At 46.7% G+C, this 19,169-nt stretch overlaps 1 long non-coding RNA gene across 1 annotated transcript in view; it reads right to left on the minus strand.

Moving 5' to 3' along the window:
• The window catches only part of LOC138683554 (uncharacterized), a 33,278-nt gene extending 14,963 nt beyond the window's left edge, over positions 1 to 18,315 (minus strand). The window contains exon 1 of the long non-coding RNA XR_011323059.1: positions 17,359 to 18,315. This is a non-coding gene — a long non-coding RNA (uncharacterized lncRNA). The remainder of the gene's footprint in view (positions 1 to 17,358) is intronic.
• Between the last annotated feature and the right edge of the window lie 854 nt (positions 18,316 to 19,169).

Genomic DNA, 19,169 nt, shown 5'->3' on the forward strand with positions numbered 1-19,169 from the left:
TCATTACTCAACAGTATCCGATCCTCCCCCGTTAGAGAAACTCTCCACAAATACTCAGTTTCAGTTTCGCCTGGCTTGCGTGAAAACTTAGCTTGTAACTCGCTGAGTTTGGGTCCCGACCAAGGGGTTGTGCAAATAGTGGTTCGGGGGCTCCCACCATGCGGACCCGTGTGCCTTTCTGTTTTAATAAGGGGTCGCACTTCCCTTTCCTCCAATTCCTCTACCTCTTCAAAGCTGTTTTCATCAGTGTCCCCAGATGTCCCCATCCCAATCCTCAGGGTCCGTACCCGTGATTAAATTTCAGATTTGAGTAATACTGGGTGTCCTTTTTGCTTGTGCCAGCATACTTTCAATCTTTCGTTCCAATGAACGCATCTGCTCCTTTTGTCATCTCAATTCCACCTTCAGACAATCTATTTCCCCTTGCCTTTTAGCAAAATCACTCTTTTGGTTCTGTGCTTGAATCAGGCAGGCACCTAGGAGGACACACACACTGCTTTTGCCTTTGCCGTCTCGACTACTTCCGCGGCATAGTTCTATTCTCTCCACGACTGCTGCTGGGTTGGACCACTTCTCCTTCGCCCATTCCATACCTGAGGGAGAAGGGCTACAGCCATGCTTCCGTAATAATTCCTCTATTAACACCATCCTGCCGACTACACCAATTTAAAATGTTACGGATGCACGACTAACCAAATCCAACAGGTGTTAAAACTCAGATTTATTCTTCAGCAAAAGTTAGTTAGAAGTCCGGTAACATTTTATAAAACCACAGGCTCAATGATGTAAAGAGAATTAATACTACACAGACAACTTAAGAATCCCCAAGATTCCCCGCTGCTCTGAGGAGGACTGATTCCCACATGTCCTCTGGCGGGACCCCGTTTATACCCCTGTGGAATCTGACCTGTGGTCATTTAATCCCTATTGTCCAAGAAGGTCACCTCAGTGTACCTGGCACATCTTGATTGGTCAGTTCAAATTTCAACCTGCGGCCTCTAGGGGTTAGGTTTTTTTCTTTTCTCCCTGCATGGAGAAGTTTCATTTCCTGCTGGGGGGAGGGGGGGTGGTGGTGGAGTGTACTGCCACACCTTGGCTGGCTGCTAGACCCCCACCTAGCAGCTGTCATATGTAAGAGAAACAATGCTGCAGACACCAAGGTCAGTGAAGAAGGAGGGGGAAGGAGGTGCTCCAGGTGCCAAAGCAGAGATTTCCCTGCAGCCCGTGGTGACCACCATGGTGATGCAGGTTGTCCCCCTGCAGCCCATGGAGAACCCCACGTTGGAGCAGGTGGATATGTCCTAAAGGAGTCTGTGACCCTGTGGGGAGCCCACACTGGAGCAGTCTGTTCCTGAAGGACTGCATCCCATGGAAAGGACCCATGCTGGAGCAGTTAGTGAAGAACTGTAGCCCATGGGAAGGTCCCACATTGGAGAAGTTCATGGAGGACTGTCTGCTGTGGGTGGGACCCCACACTAGAGCAGGGAAGAGTGTGAGGAGGAAGGAGTACCAGAGACAACCCGTGATGAACCGACAGCAACCCTCATTCCCTGTGCCACTCAGGGGGAGGAGGTAGAGAAAATTGGGAGTAAAGTTAAGCCCAGGAAGAAGGAAGGGGTGGGGGGGAAGGTGTTTTAAGATTTGGTTTTATTTCTTATTACTCTACTATGATTTAATTGGCAATAAAATAATTTCCCCAAGTTGAGTCTGGTTTTTGCCCATGACAGTAATTGCTGAGTCCTCCCCCTGTTCTTATCTTGACCCATGAGCCTTTTGTCGTATTTTTCTCCTCCTGTCCAGTTAAGGAGGAGGCATGATAGGGTGGCTTGGTGGGCACCTGGTGTCCAGCCAACGTCAACCCATCACAAGGCCATAAGCAATCAGGAAGGTTCCTGAAGTGCATCAACAACAACTTCTTTACCCAAGTGATAGAGCATCCAACAAGGAGAGGTGCTCTGCTGGACCTCGTATTCACCAACAAGGAGGGGCTCATTCAGGACTCAGTATTAGGGCCAGTTCTGTTTAATATCATTATCAATGATCTGGACGAGGTGATCAAGTGCACCCTCAGTAAGTCTACAGATGACACCAAGTTGGGTGGGAGTGTTGATCTGCTTGAGGCGAGGAAGGCTCTACAGAGGGATTCTGGACAGGCTGGATTGATGGGCCGAGGCCAATTGTATGAGGTTCAACAAGGCTAAGTGCCGGGTCCTGCACATGGGTCATAACAACCCCATGCAACAACACAGTCTTGGGAAAGAGTGGCTGGAAAGCTGCCTGGCAGAAAAGGACCTGGGGGTGTTGGTTGACAGCTGGCTGAATGTGAGCTAGCAGTGCACTGAGGTGGCCAAGAAGGCCAATAGCATCCTGGCTTGTATCAGAAATAGTGTGGCCAGCAGGAGCAGGGAAGTGATCGTTCCCCTGTATTCGGCACTGGTGAGGCCGCACCTCAAATACTGTGTTCAGTTTTGGGCCCCTCACTACAAGAAAGACATTGAGATCCTGGAGCGTGTCCAAAGAAGAGCAATAAAGCTGGTGAAGGGTCTAGAGAACAAGTCTTATGAGGAGCAGCTGAGGGAACTGGGGTTGTTTAGCCTGGGGAAAAGGAGGCTGAGGGGAGACCTTATCGCTCTCTACAACTACCTGAAAGGAGGTTGTAGTGAGGTGAGTGTCAGTCTCTTCTCCTAAGTAACAAGTGATAGGATGAGAGGAAATGGCCTCAAGTTGTGCCAGGGGAGGTTTAGATTGGATATTAGGAAAAAATTCTTCACTTAAAGCGTTATCAAGCATTGGAACAGGCTTCCCAGGGAAGCGGTTGAGTCACCCACCATACCTGGAGGTATTTAAAAGACGTGTAGAGGTGGTGCTTAGGGACATGGTCTAGTGGTGGACTTGGCAGTGTTAGGTTAATGGTTGGACTCGATGATCTTAAAGGTCTTTTACAACATAAACAATTCTATGATTCTATGATTCCATAAAAATATAAATTAATGGCACCTATTTGTAGGGTTCAATTATATGGAACTTAGTTACTGGGCCTGAAAGTAGCTCATGGTCGCAAGAGCATTCCAGACACCTTTAGAAGGCCTTGAACAGCATAAACAAGAAGACAGAAAAAGAAAGATCCCAATTAGAAAAACACAGGTGCGCATTCCACGATAAAGGGAACTTGGCACAAACAACCTCAATTCGGCAGTTTATCTTGACCAATTAGACTGAGACAAGTTTCGCATGGTCTAGTTAATATAGCCAATTATGTCCTGTGTTTATGCGCGTGTACAGAGTGAGTATAACTAACTGTATCTTATGTTTATACGCGTGGACAGTGTCACTATAACCAATCACATTTTATGTTTGTGCGCATGGACACCAAATGCTTGCATGCAGCAACCAATCAAAGCTTCTAAGGAACTTAGAGAATTCTATAAGAATGATCAGCTAGGCTCAATAAACTGGTGACATTAATCATCATATTGGTGTCCTGCTGTCCAGATCCCACATGAAATAACCCTACACCCTACACCTATTGGCTGCATGGAGTGGTGGTGTCCTATACCCTCTTATGTCCCTATGATATAAAAATTACTTCATTTTTATGCAAAATGGGGTGCCTCTGAGAAATTCCCATGCTGCACGTACTTTTCCTTTCCTAAACAGGTTGAACTGTCCACAAAAACTTTCTATGATATCTTAGACTTTCACCAGGGATGCCTGGCTGACTCCAGACTCTGTGATGTGGACCATCTTTGAAGTGAGACTGTTATTTTTTTTGGTCCCACTTTTGGGGTCGGTTTGGTTTGTTCTCCCACCTCTGGGATGGCTAGGTTCCCTCTGGGATTGCTTTGTCTTCCCTTCTGGGATGATTTGGCCCATTCTGAAATCCAATTCAATTGATACTAGTATTATATATCCATATAAGTAATATATCTGTCCTGGAGTCAGCTGGGATAGAGTTAATTGTCTTCCTAGTAGCTGGTATAGTGCTATTTTTGGCATGCAGTATGACAAGAATGTTGATAACACTGATGTTTTCAGTTGTTGCTAAGTAATGTTTAGACTAAGTTAAGGATTTTTTCAGCTTCTCATGCCCAGCCAGCAAGAAGGCTGGAGGGGCACAAGAAGTTGGCCCAGGACACAGCCAGGGCAGCTGCCCCAAACTGGCCAAAGGAATATTCCATACCATGTGACATCATGCCTAGTATATAAACTGGGGGGCAGTTGGCTGGGGTGGGTGTGGATCGCTGCTCAGGGACTAACTGGGCATTGGTCGGTGAGTGGTGAACAATTGCATTGTGCATCACTTGTTTTGTATATTCCAATCCTTTTATTATTATTGTTATTATTTGCATTATTAGTTTCTTCCTTTCTGTTCTATTAAACTGTTCGTCTCTCAACCCACGAGTTTTACTTTTTTTTTTCTGATTCTCTCCCCCATCCCACTGGGTGGGGGGGAATGAGTGAGCAGCTGCGTGGTGCTTAGATGCTGGCTGGGGTTAAACCATGACAGTCCATTTTGGCACCCAACGTGGGGCACAAAGAGTTGAGAGAATGACAGACCTGACCCGAGCGTGTTAAAATGAATTTGCTACAAGCATTCATTACATAGGTCTAATAGTCGCTGGTCACTATGTTGATTTATGAGCTCTTAGAGTTGTGGTGCTTGTTTTAGAAATCTGTTATGTATCACCTCACTTGCTGTATGTAGTCCCTGTGCTGCTGCTTATCATCCGTGGGAGGTGAATTAAGATTTTTGCTTTGATGTATTGTGTAGTACTGGCTTATGGTATGATAAAATTATCGGTTGTGGGACTAATCCGATATTTGCACTCAGCATTGTCGTCATCTCTATACTTCGGGAGCCATCTGTGGGAAACGTTTAATAATTACACAATTTACCTTTCCTCCTCGGACAGCCAATCTCTGGGCGAGAAAACTTTCTTCCTCTTTCCCTTCTCCTCCAGTCTAGTTACAAGGGTGTTTGAGAATTTTGAAAAATGTGAATATCCTTGGGATGTTGAGACCAGCATTGTCTTATTGCTAGGAACTAGCATGTTCCTGAATGTGGTTCAAGTCTTGTTTAGGGTTAAACAACTATTTAAGAAGATCACCCAGAGGTCTGCCCCAAGGCTGGATAATTATGAGTGGCAGGATGTGTGGGGTAGTATGGACAAATGCCTAGGACAGTGGGCACCTCCAATGTTTTGGAACGTCACCCTTGAACAAGTGCAGAATCCTGAAAAACTAGTAGAACATATGGAAAAAGTATGCTGTCACCACGACAATTCCAGGGAGACACAAATCACTGCAACGTGCTGGGGACTGTCCCATGCCTATCGAGCCCTGTTCAACACCACTCAGTACCCTCAAGGGGAAGAGAAGGTCTCTGGATCTAACAACAACGTGACAGGCACTGCAGCCACTCCAACCCCAGTGACAGGCACTGCGGCCAATCCAACCCCTGCAAAAGGCACTGCAGCCACTCCAAACCTCGGTGACAGGCGCTGCGGCCCCTACAACCCTCATGATAGGCACTGCAACTGAACCAGTGAACCAACCCACACCAGTATCAGTTGCCCCCATACAGAAGAAGAAATATACAAAAAAATCAGTTTGCTTAGCAAAGGATGAAGATGAACCAGGGTCATCACGGGAACAGGAGGAAGAGGCAGAACCAGAGGTAGTCACCCGATCCCTATCCTTGAGTGAGCTGTGGGATATGCGAAAAGATTTCAGCCGTCGTCCAAGTGAGCACATTATCACCTGTCTACTCCGATGCTGGGACAATCGGGCTAGTAGCCTGGAATTAGAAGGTAGGGAAGCCAAGCAGCTGGGATCACTTTCTAGGAAAGGTAGCATTGACAAGGCAATTGGAAAAGGGACACAAGCCCTCAGCCTCTGAGGGCGACTCCTGTCAAGCGTGAAGGAAAGGTACCCCTTCAAGGAAGATGTTATATGTCAGTCAAGCAAGTGGACCACCATGGAAAGCGGTATCTAGTGCCTGAGGGAATTACAGTGCGGTAGATGGTTTATTATGATCCAGACAAGGCACAGTTGCCCACAGATGCAGACGAAGTCCAATGCACACAACACGTGGCGGAAATTTGTACAGAGCACACCATCGTCCTATGCCAACTCACTGGCAATAATGACCTGGAAAGATGAAGAGGCACCGACAGTGGATGAAGTGGCTCGCCAACTCTGGCAATACAAAGAAAATCTCTCCTCCTCCCTACAAGCCTGCATTTCAGCTGTGGAGAAGCTCTCCCAGCATTTCCAGCAATTCAAAGAGGATATGTCCTACTCCCCATCTGTATGGACCAATGTCTCATCTATTAGGAGTGAGCGTTCCTCTGCCCGAGAGACAGAATATAGAAGGTGCACACCACAAGGTGCCCTGTGGTTTTACTGATGTGATCATGGAGAGGACATGAGGAAATGGGATGGAAAACCTATCTCGGTCCTAAATGCACGGGTACGTGAGTTGCGAGGAAAAACCACCACAAAAGGGGATTCTCCCAGGAAAAATGCTGCTCCAGTTGCCAAACAGAGTGGAAGGGCTGATGATGACATCATCCTATGGGGCAATACAGCAGACGAAGTTTTTGAGAAAGGGAAGAAAACCAAATCCTTCTAAAAGCCAGTTTTGCCATAATCATCAGTGTTATCAACATTTCAAAATATAAACATCAGTGTTATCAACATTCTTCTTATACCAAACTCAAAACATAGCACTATACCAGCTACTAGGAAGACAATTAACTCTATCCCAGCTGAAACCAGGACAGGCCCCCTTTAACTAATGAAAGGCTGCAATAATGTCTTCCTGGAGCCTTCTCTTCTCCAGGCTGAATAACCTCAACTCTCTCATCCTTTCTTCATAGCAGAGGTACTCCAGCCCTCTGATCATTTTTGTGGCCCTCCTCTGTACCCGCTCCAACAGGTCTGTGGCAGAAAAAGACTTAACTGCAAGGTTCAAACAAACGACTTGAACTTCACTCACAGACTTAGCTGCAAGGTTCAAACAAATGATTTATTTGAACTTCACTTACAGACTTAACATGCCACTATTGCAGGTTTTACAGATACAATGGAGGAATGCACTATTGCAATTTTTAAGGAAAGAGTAGTACACTATTACAGCCACAAGCGATTCACAGACAACCACAAGCACACACGTGTTTACAAACTTAAAGCATAAACAACATTCACTTACCCCTCCAGGTAAGGGCTCTCAATCCCAGGGAAGCTACCTCGACTGGCATCCTGATCAAGGTGGGGAAGAGTCTCCTTCACAAGCCAACTGCATATTTGGAGAAGTGACTCCCCCATTTCCAACCTGAATCTTAGAGTTTTTATCCCCTGACTTGTGGAATGGTGTGTATGACTATGTCTGAGTGGATTATGATATATGCCTAAATGGATTATGTATATCTGAGTGGAGTTTCCCCTTATCTTTCTGTTGCTGGTCTGTGATTGTTTGAATACACAAGGTTGTCATTTGAAACTGAAGCTGAAACCCTCCAGCTTTTTTTTTTTTTTTTTACCTTGCTTCCTCAGGCAACTGAATAGTGGTTGGATTGAGACTCAGGGCATACTATTTGTTAAGGGACTTCAAGGCTCAGTTCAGGTTTTGGTTCTTTGAATGGTGCAGCCACCACCCCGTTTAGTTTAGGGCTTATCAGACAACCCAGGGCTAAGCTGTCTACACAGCTCCCCATGAGTTGTCTCTGCACAGAGACAGGGCCTCAAGGCAATCCAAGGCTGGGTTGCTTTTGTAACCCCCCATGAGTCACCTGTGTGCACTAGACATGGTGAAACTCGTTTGTGAACTATGAGCCAGACAATCCACACAAGACCTGACATTAGGAAGCATTTCTTTACCTAGATAGTGGTCAAACACTGAACAGGCTTCCTAGAGAGGTGGTCGATGCCCCATGCCTGTCAGTGTTTAAGAGGCATTTGACCAATGCCCTTAATAATATGCTTTAACTTTTGGTCGGCCCTGAAGTGGTCAGGCAGTTGGACAAGATGATAGTTGTAGGTCCCTTCCAATTTAAATATTCTATTCTATTCTATTCTATTCTATTCTACAATTTAGAAGGTTTAAATTTTTCAAAGGCAGTCATCTAGTCCATATTCCATTGCAAGGGTTCTGCTTGATCCTGATGTATAGTCTTGGGGAGTGGCTTTGCTAATTTTACAAATGCAGTAATCCAGTTGGTCATCCTGCAAAAGCCTGAGGTAATCAGATCCAAGTATAACAGGTTTTGCAGATTTTAGAAGTCCTAATTCAGAGGGATCCCACCCTCAAATGTGGGGTGGGAGTTTTTGCAGTTCTTTTGGTAGAGTGAAGCCTCTACTGTTTTCCTGTAACACAGCAACTAGTTCAGATAAATTTTTGGCAGGTATCTGGAGCTGCATGCCCTGGGGGGAACAGTTTAATTTTGCCCGTGATTTAGAGAGTAAATCTTTCCCTAATTAATTAGACAAGCTGTTTTCAAGTAGTATAAAAGAATGTATAATTGATAAGGGCCCTATCTGGAGGGGCATCTCTTCTAACAAGGGTATGTATTGGGGGCTTCCTTCAATTCCCATGATATATTTTTGTCCTACTGTGTTAATGTTTTGTGGTCATTTGTTTAGAGCCAAATGTGTAGCATCTGTATCTACTAGGCACAAATACCCTCCTCCCCACCTTAAGGGTCAGTTGGAGCTCTTGTGGGTTTACAGTATTTAAAATCATGTGGGCATTACTCATGGTTGCTACATAATAGGTTCCCAGTAATTGTCAGTCTTGCGTATAATTATGTTCTTGTGTGGGGTGTCACGACCCAGACTGGACAGACCAGGGAGTCATGTTTAATTCGAAATTCCCTCAGGCTAAACTAAGGTGAAATGACACCAAAGGATCAGTTAAAGATTTTATTCATGACAGAAGCAAACTGAACCGGGGAGGTGTGGTAGTAGGTGGCAGGGTTTCTCACAACAGGAACTGGCATAAGACTACTTCTGTAAACTGTGTAACCATATACATCGATTCAGGGAATAAGGAGATCCCTCCCGTTGAGTCACGAGGTTCAGAGCAGACCCCTTTGCTTTCTAGACTCCTCCTCAGAGAAGGGTCTAGGGGCGGCTGGATCCACTCTTAGTCTCAGACTTGGTCAACGGTTTATGTCTTGGAAATACCTCAGTAAACCAGGTAACCTGTGTTAACCATATACATCAATTCAGGGAATAAGGAGATCCCTCCCCACGTTAGACCCACAGGAGTATAAGGCTCTAGTAGACACCAGCGCACAGTGTACTCTAATGCCATCAAGCTATAAAGGGGCAGAACCCATCTGTATTTCTGGTGTGACAGGGGGATCCCAAGAGTTAACTGTATTGGAGTCTGAAGTAAGTCTGACTGGGAAATAATGGCAGAAACACCCCATTGTGACTGGTCCAGAGGCTCCGTGTATCCTTGGCATAGACTATCTCAGGAGAGGGTATTTTAAGGACTCAATGGGCTTTCGGTATAGCTGCCTTGGAGACGGAGGGCACTGAACAGCTGTCTACCCTGCCTGGTCTCTCTCAAGACCCTTCAATTGCGGGGTTGCTGAGGGTTGAAGAACAAGTGCCAATTGCTACCACAACAGTGCAATGGTGGCAATATCACACCAACCGAGACTCCCTGATTCCCATCTACAAGTTGATTTGTCAACTGGAGAGCCGAGGAGTGATCAGCAAAACTCACTGTATTGGTTTTGTGTGGCAAGGTTTTGGTAGTGGGGGGGTTCCAGGGGTGGCTTCTGTGAGAAGCTGCTAGAAGCTTCCCCTATGTCCGACAGAGCCAATACTAGCCGGCTCTAAGATGGACCTGCTGCTGGCCAAGGCCGAGCCAATCAGCGATAGTGGTAGCGCCTCTGTGATAACATATTTAAGAAGGGAAAAAAAGTTGCATTGGACACAGAAACTGCAGCCAGAAAGAAGACTGAGAACATGTAAGAGAAACAACCCTACAGACACCAAGGTCAGTGAAGAAGGAGGGGGAGGAGGTGTTCCAGGCACCAGAGCAAAGATTCCCCTGCAGCCCATGGTGAAGACCATGGTGAGGCAGGCTTTCCCCCTGCAGCCCATGTAGGTTAATGTTGGAGCAGATATCCACCTGCAGCCCATGGAGGACCCCACGCCAGAGCAGGTGGGTGCCTGAAGGAGGCTGTGACCCCGTGGGAAGCCCACGCTGGAGCAGGTTTGCTGGCAGAATCTGCAGATTTGTAGAGAAAGGAACCCACGGAGCACGTTTTCTGGCAGGACTTGTGACCCCATGGGGGACCCACGCTGGAGCAGTCTGTGCCTGAAGGACTGCACGCCATGGAAGGTACCCATGCTGGAGCCATTCGTGAAGAACTGCAGCCCGTGGGAAGGACCCACATTGGAGAAGGTCGTGGAGGACTGTCTGCTGTGGGAGGGACCCCACGCTGGAGCAGGGGATGAGTGTGATGAGTCCTGCCCTTGAAGAGGAAGAAGCAGCAGAGACAACATGTGATGAACTGACCGTGACCCTCCATTCCCCCTCCCCCTGCGCTGCTGTGGGGGGTGGTAGAGAATTCGGGAGTTAAGCTGTCCCCGGGAAGAAAGGAGGAGTGGGGGGAAGGTGTTTTGAGATTTGGTTTTATTTCTCATTACCCTACTCTGGTTGATTGGCAATACATTAAGTTAATTTTCCCCAAGTTGAGTCTGTTTTGCCCGTGATGGTAATTGGTTGAGTGATCTCTTCCTGTCCTTATCCCAACTCACGAGCCCTTTATTATATTTTCTCTCCCCTGTCCAGCTGAAGGGGGTGGGGTGGAGTGATAAAATGGCTTTGGTGGGCACCTGGCATCCAGCCAGGGTTAACCCACCACACCCTCTTTTCCCTTGCATGTCTCTTTTTCCTCTTTTTCCTCACGTGTCTCTTTTCCCTCTTTTCCCTCGCATGTGTCTTTTCCCTCCCCTGTTTTTTCTCTTTTTTCGTTCTTTTCCCTTGACTGTCTCTTTTTCCTCGTTTTCCTCGTGTATCTTTTCTTGATAAGTCTCTGTTCCCTTGCCTGTCTCTTTTCCGTTGACTGTCTCTTTTTCCTCTTTTCCCTCTTCCCTTGCCTCTTTCCCCTCTTTTCCCTTGTGTGTCTTTTTCCTCTTTTTCCTCGCAGGTGTCTTTTCCCCCTTATATCTTTTTTTCCTGTTTTTCCCTCTTTTCCCTCTTTTCCCTCTTTTCCCTTTTTTCCTTGCGTGTCTTTTTTTCCTGGCATGTGTCTTTTTTCCTCTTTTTCCTCTTTTTCCTTCCGTCTCTTTCATCGCATGTGTCTCTCTTCCTGACATGTCTCTTTTCCCTTGCATGTCTTTTTCCTCTTTTTTCCTCACGTGTATCTTTTTCCTCTTTTCCCTCTTTTCTCTCACCAGTCTCTTTTCACTTGCATGTCTCTTTTCCCTCCCCTGTACCTTTTCCCTCTTTTTTCCTATTTTGCCTCTTTTCTGTCACCAGTCCTTATTCTGTCTCATGTCTCTTTCCCCTCTTTCCCCTTGCCTATATCTTTTCCCTCAGTTCCCTCGCTTGTCTCTTTTTCCTCGCATATCTTTTTCCTCTTTCCCCTCACAGATCTTTCTCCCCTTTTCCCTCCTGTGTCTCTTTTCCCTCTTTTCCTCTTTTCACTCGTTTTTCCCTCTTTTAACACTTTTCTGTCTTTTCCCTCAACTGTCTCTTTTCCCTCTCTTATTTCTTTTCCTTCTTTTCCCTTGTATGTCTCTTATTCTGTCGGGAAGAGCGGCTGGAGTCAAGAATCACAGTCAATATGAGTTAACATCTTGCTCGTTTACTGTTCAGACATCTTGACATTTATACAAGACTGACTTGTCCACGCGCCTTATACAATACTCTAATTGGTACAATACCCCGTTTCACACAACGCTATCTTATTCTCTATTGGCTGCGCAAGCTTCTTCACGAGGTGTCCAGCAGTTACTTATCTCATTCTTTGGCATCCAGGAGTTGTTTGTCAGGCTCTTCTTATCTTCCTTTTTCCCAGCGTACAAGGCCACAGTGTCCTTGTCTGCTCCAGCACTTTGTAAACTTATGCTTCGTTCCCAGATAAAGGCTGGATTGCTCACATGCCTTTGCCCAGCCAAGAAATCCTCAACAATTCCCCCTTTTTGTTTTTGAGCAATCCAGGCTTGCTTAATAACTTGGGATGCCATTTTTCCTTAACAAGCTGAACAAGGTAAAATTATTACAATAGCTAAAATCACAATAACTACAATAATGCCCATAACTCTTTAAGCCAACCCATTACCCCTAATGACCTGAACCATGAGGACTATGAGGAAGATGAACCATCCATACATTCTTGTGCCATCTTGCTCCGCGAACTCAGTCCAGCAATCGGTAGGTGCCAGCTTTCCGTGGGCATCCCCACAGAGGCAACGATGGCCTCACCATACACCAGCCCGATGCTCTTCGGAAAATCCCAGTATTTACACATTTGCAGAGGAACGGGTTTCAGCACACATGGCCAGTGGGTGCCAAAAGTCCGCCTCGGTTGCAATCTATGACGCATGTGCTCGCTGGCCAGGCGCGCTGCACGAGTCATAGCCATCTTGTCTATTGGTTCATGGGCTTTATGATGCGGTTGTGGTGCATAGAGAATCTTGACCTGTTATGTTAGCCAAGGTGACCTATACATTAGTTTTTGGCTGAGGTGGTATTCATATTGCCACACCATCTATGATGCTCCAGATGATGATGGTCATACAAATCAAACGGAAGTCCATTGTGGGCCTGCATCTGTGGAAACACAAGCATAATCTCGTTCCCAGGTTATTAATGGAAATAGACCTTGCCCCTAATTTTGGCTTTAACTAACTTTTACGTTTACCCCACACTATCTTCCCGTAATCACACTATGTTTAACCAAATTATGCTTAACACACTTTTTACCTAAAGCAAGTTCTACATACAATAAGGCACGCTGTTCTAAAACCCTCTCTGAAGGACTCAATGTCCGCTAGTCCTCTAAAGTGTAATACTCTATTAGTCAGAATCTGTCGGATCAGTGGCTCCAGCACCCGCCGGTGCCGTCCCAGTTGCCGTTGGGACAATTCCGGGTCCAGCATCAGTGCGAAGCCATGGCTTGACCCACTTAGCCGGGATCCAGCGAAGGCCTCGATCTGTAAGCAGACACATATACCCTCTCCCAATAAGTTTTACTTCTGCGGGTCCGCACCATTTCCCGGACTCTGGGTCCTTATACATTACCATGATTCCTGTACTTTGTTGTGTCCTTTCTGCCTGTAAAAGAGCATGATGCACTACCATTGGTGGGTCTTTGTGATCACCTGTCAATCTAAGATAATTTAGCACAAATAAGGCTTTGGCCAATTGTTCCTCTGGGAGTAAGCCCTGGGTTCCCCCTTTTTGTTTTTGCAGCATGCTCTTTAAGGTTTATTGACCCGTTCGACAATAGCCTGTCCTGTGGGAAGATGTGTAATACCCGTACCATGGTGAATTCCCCACAAATTATAAAATCGAGCAAATCGTGTAGAACCATAGGCTGGGCCGTTGTCCATCTTAATTTCTTTAGGCACACCCAGCACTGCAAAAGAAGCGTGAAGATGTCATTCAATATGTAAGACCTTTTCTCCAGTTTGTACCGTGGCCCACATGGCAGCAGGATAGGTATCAATCTGCATGTGCGCTCGTACCCAAGAGTTCTACCAGAGGCTCCGTATCGTCATTAGTGATACCGCAAAGATTCCGCACCCACTGGATATCTCCCACAAGCTTCTGGACATCATGCACCGTTGAAATTTCTAACATTGCCATCATCTATGTGCCACCTCAAATACTTCCAAGGTGCTGCCTTTTGCACCTTTTCAGGAGCAATTATTACTCCGCGATGGCTTAAGATGTCCTGCAATTGAGTTAAAATTTCATCCTGTGGCAAGTTCCTTCCCGCTATCAAAATGTAACTGAGGAAACTGCTTTCTTACAGGCTCTAATGCCCAGGCCACATATACCTGACACATCGTGGGGGAATTGCGCATTCATTGCGGTAACACGACCCAATGGTATCTCTTATAGGGCTCTGCCTTGTTAATCGATGGTACTGAAAAGGCGAACCGTTCAGCGTCATCTGGGTGCAAGGGAATGGTGAAAAAACAATCCTTTAGATCTATAATTAACAAATCCCATTCTTCTGGAAGCATAACTGGAGACGGCAAACCTGGCTGCAGGGCTCCCATACTGTGCATCACTGCATTCACAGCTCTGAGATCATGTAACAGTCTCCATTTCCCACTTTTCTTGGGAATGGTAAATATTGGTGTATTCCATGGACTAGTAGAAGGAACAACATGTCCCGCTCTCAATTGCTCCTCAACTAACTCTTGTATTTTTAGCAGCCTTTCAGAATTTAGCAGCTACTGATCAATCCAAACAGGCTCATCTGCTTTCCAGCTAATTTTCAGGATTGGCTGCCCCTCAGTGACCGCTCCTAAAAAGGATGGGTCACTAACATTGCCTTCATTTGGCTCAATAGATCACGGCCTATGAGGCCAAACAATTCCTTTGGGGTAGTCATGATATACGGACGCATCATAACGTGTTCACCGTTGGGGAACACAAATGGGTAATGGGTAGCTGACTTACTAAGGTGGCTTGTGTGCCCCCTATCCCTGCAATGCCAAAATTTGGATTGATCAATGGCCATGATGGAGGCCAAATATATCGTGAAATAATCGTAACATCAGCTCCTTTATTGATTGTCATCAGTTTCTTGACGATAACTCCGTCAGGCCCTTCCAATTGCACTACCTTTTCTGGTTTACCTTTTGTTATGTCCATGGCAAAATATACCTGCGGTTCCCCTGTGGAGCCGAATCCACCATCTCCACATTGTACTTCACCTGGGTTTGGAACACATGACCTGAATGGAACTAATTGTGCTATTCTGGTACCTTTAGGAATAGAAACAGGAGGGATTAAAACATGAATCATAATTTTCACAGTCCCACAATAATCTGCATCAATAAGCCCTGGGACTACCAGAATTCCTTTTAGAGCTGTTGAAAATTGCCCCATTAAAAATGCACTAAGCCCAAACCCCAGTGGTCCCTTTATGTTGAATGTGTACTGCGGTTTCCACATCCACTCCGGAGCTTCCTGCAGTGGTGGATCTGGTAGTTGCGAGGCTGCCTGAGGGCCGGCAGCCCAAACCCCTTGCATTTGTGTCGTCGCGCGAGGGGCTTTCGCGCTTGGTGTAAAGTTTCCCTTCTTCCTGCATTCTTGGTGGTATTGTCATCTTTCTTACAACTGTTGCACCGTCTTTTTGTTAGCAGAAACTCTACATTGGCTCTTGATGTGTCCAAGTTTACCACAATTAAAACACTTGACTGAGGGTTTCTTACTGGCTCTATCAATAAGCGGATTCCGTACTGACTCACAGCATTCTTTAATTTCTCAATGACCTTCCCGTCTTTTTTTTTTTTTTTTTTCAATGCCTCTCCCTCTCGTCCGCAGCGGCTATTACAGGCGGCTCCACGTCTATCGCGGGCGCAGTTGGTTCCACCGTCTCTGGTTCCGAGAGGCGGGATGGATGAAACGGCGGTGGCGGGGGCGCGGATGGTTCTGCCCGGGGGCCGGCCGCGGCCGCGCCTGGCGGCGGCCATTCCATGGCCGGCTGACACGCGCCGCTGCAAGGCGGCGGAGGGGGGGCGGAAAGGGGGGGAGGAGGGAGGGGAGGCGGGAGAGGGGGGATTCGGCGGTTCTTGATCGTCTCCCGGGCTTCCCTCGTCCTCAGAGGAGGAAGGCTCAGTGTCTATTACCGATACTGACCGGGGCTGAGATTCCCTCGGGCGGCAATCGGCACTCCCTTGTTTAGGATCGCACTGTCCTGTTTCTGGGTTGCCAGGTGAATTATTTAAAAGCTCAGTAGCTGACGCTTTCATAGGGGCAACAACCCCTCTAGCGGTTTTCGTGGTTTCCGAGTCGAAAATATGTGTGGACTCAGGAATACTAGTCTCAGTGCCCAGCATTGCAGAGGCAGCCTTGGCCATTTTTTTTTCTGCTATCATTTGTAGAAGGTGATTCATTACTTCTCGCCAAGTCTGTCCGAAAGCTTTTGCAGTACGACTCCCCTTAATCGTCTCGTCCCACAACTTATCTCCCAGTTCACGCCACTCTGTGGCACTGAACACAGTCTCAGGAGCCTTAAAACATCCTCTCTCTTTTCCCCAGTGACAGAGCTCTTGGAGCTTTCGTGTGCTCACACTGGCCTCTCGCTTTGCGAGAATTAACAGTATGAGTGCCGCTTCACGATCCATAGTAAATAAAAGCGGTCTTACCGATGCAGGTCCAAACTGGTGCACGCAGTTGGATTCCAGCTCTCTGCCCAAATTCTCGCAGATGCCTTCCTGCTCTGCTCCTCCCGTCTCCGTCTGCTCCGCCGAGTCTTGTGAGCAGATTTGAGAAGCCCTCCGTCTGTTCTCAGCCCAGTTATAACAGATTTGAGGGTCCCTGTTCGGGCGCCAAATGTCGGGAAGAGCGGCCGGAGTCAAGAATCACACTCAATATGAGTTAACATCTTGCTCGTTTACTGTTCAGACGTCTTGACATTTATACAAGACTGACTTGTCCACGCACCTTATACAATACTCTAATTGGTACAATACCCCGGTTCACGCGACACTATCTTATCCTCTATTGGCTGTGCAAGCTTCTTCACGAGGTGTCCAGCAGTTACTTATCTCATTCTTCAGCATCCAGGTGTTGTTTGTCAAGCTCTTCTTATCTTCCTTTTTCCCAGCGTACAAGGCCACAGCATCCTTGTCTGCTCCAGCACTTTGTAAACTTATGCTTTGTTCCCAGCTAAAGGCTGGATTGCTCACATGCCTTTGCCCAGCCAAGAAATCCTCAACATTATTCCTCTATTTACTCTTTTTCCTTGTGTGTCACTTTTTCATCATGTGTCGCTTTTTCCTCTTGTCCCTCTCCTGTCTCTTTTCACTCTTTTCCCTCACCTGTCAAAGTTACCTCTATTCCCTCTACTGTCTCTTTTAGCTCCTTTACCTCTTTTCCCTCGCCTGTCTCTTTCCCCCCTTTTCCCTTGCGTGTCTCTGTCCCCCTTCTTTTCGGTCCATTTCCTCGTGTGTCTGTTTTCCTTGTGTATCTCTTTTGCCTGGCATGTCTCTTTTTCCTCTTTTCCCTTGTTTTCCTCACATGTCTCTTTGTCCTCGTGTGTCTGCTTTTTCTCTTTTTGCCTGTAATGTATCTTCTTCCTCTTTTTTCCTCGTGTATCTCTTTTTCCTCTTTTCCCTCGCCTGTCTCTTTTCCCTCTTTTCCCTCACCTATCTCTTTTATCACTGTTCACTTCCCCTGCCTGTCTCTTTTCCTGCTTTTCCCTCTTTTCTTTACTCTTTTCCATGTTTTCTGTCTTTTCGCTCTCCTTCTCTTTTTCCTTGCCTCTTTTCCCTCTTTTCTCTCTTTTCCCTCTTTCCCCTCTTTTCCTTCTTTTCCCTTGTGTGTCTCTTCCCTGTTTCCTCTTTTCCCTCTTTTAATTGCATCTCTTTTTCCTCATGTGTCACTTTCCTCACTTTTCCCTCTACTGTCTCTTTCCCCCCTTCCCCTCGCCTGTCTCTATTCCCTCTCCTGTCTCCTTTCCCTCTTTTCCCTTTATTCCCCCGCCTCATTTCCCTATTTTCCCTCGATTTTCCCCCTTTTCCCCTTTTTTCCCTCATTTCCGTCTTTTCCCTCACCTCTTTCCCCTATTTTCTCACCTGTCTCTTTTCCCTCACCTGTCTCTTTTCCCTCTTTTCCCTTTTTCCCCTCACCTCTTTTCACTCTTTCCCCTCTTTTCCTTCTTTTCCCTTGTGTGTCTCTTTTTCCTGTTTCTTCTTTTTCCTCTTTTTATCGCGTCTCTTTTTCCTAGCCTGTTGCTTTATCCTCTTTTTCCTTGCATGTCTATATTCCCTCGCCTGTCTCTTTTCCCTCTTTTCACTCTTTTCCCTCACCTATCTCTTTTTTCACTGTTCACTTCCCTGCCTCTTTTCCTGCTTTTCCCTCTTTTTTCCTCTTTTCCATCTTTTCTGTCTTTTCCCTCTCCTGTCTTCTTTTCCTCACCTGTCTCTATTCCCTATTTTCCTTCACCTCTTTTCCCTATTTACTCTCACCTCTCTGTTTTCCCTCTTCCCTCTAGTTGTTCACCGATGCGAGATGGGATGGGTGGAGCCGAGCGGTGGCACAGCGGGCAGCAGGAAGGTCTGGCAAGCCAGTTGTAAACCCCACCCGGGAGCCTGAGCCTCCTTCCCGGGGTTGGCTTGGTTGGAACTGCAATCCCGGAAGGAATGATCTCTGGTGCACAGGGAGCCCACTGACCAGACATCTGGAAGCTGGTGGAATTGCTGGAGGGGAAAACCAGAGACCAAAGGGAAGCACCAGCAACCCCGCCGACTCGGGGAAGAGAAACTTAACCCTTTTGCGGCACTGCGAGCGGAACTGGAAGGGCTAAAAAACTAGAAGTTGTGGTTTGGGTTTCAGGCCGTCCAATCCTCATGGTGAATACCTGCCAATGGTTTGCTGATAAGGAGCTTTATATGCACATTCCTGTGGCTCCAAGACAGATAAGTTTAGAATTTTTAATTGACACAGGAGCCCAAATTAGTTTTAAACGACTTACAAGCTAGTGAGCTGGGAATTAAACCATTGAGAAAGGCTATAAACATTATAGGAATGACAGGAGTGGCAGAAAAAGGCCCCATAGCTTGAACTCAACTCTGGCTACCTGGGGAAAAGAGAATGACTGCTGTGGAAGTGGCTTTGAGCCCGTATGAGGGAAATTGTTACTGGGAAGACAGTCGAGGAAGAGGGTGAAGGTAGTGCACAAGTAGGAGAACTACGGGCTTTATTACTGGCCACAGGGAATGGTGCTACCATCGTCTATGCTGACTCTTACGCAACCTTTAAGGGTGCTACAGGGTGGATATGTCAGTGGGAATCTAGTAAGTGGGAGGTAGGTTGTGCGAAAGTGTGGAGGACGGAGGACTGGCAACATCTCCTGGCAATAGGGACGTCCCGACCTTTAAAGGTGGGATGGTGTCGTAGTTTAACCCCAGCCAGCAACTAAGCACCACGCAGCCGCTCACTCACTCCCCCCCATCCA

The sequence above is a fragment of the Haliaeetus albicilla genome, chromosome W, assembly GCF_947461875.1.
Source record: "Haliaeetus albicilla chromosome W, bHalAlb1.1, whole genome shotgun sequence".
NCBI lineage: Eukaryota > Metazoa > Chordata > Aves > Accipitriformes > Accipitridae > Haliaeetus > Haliaeetus albicilla.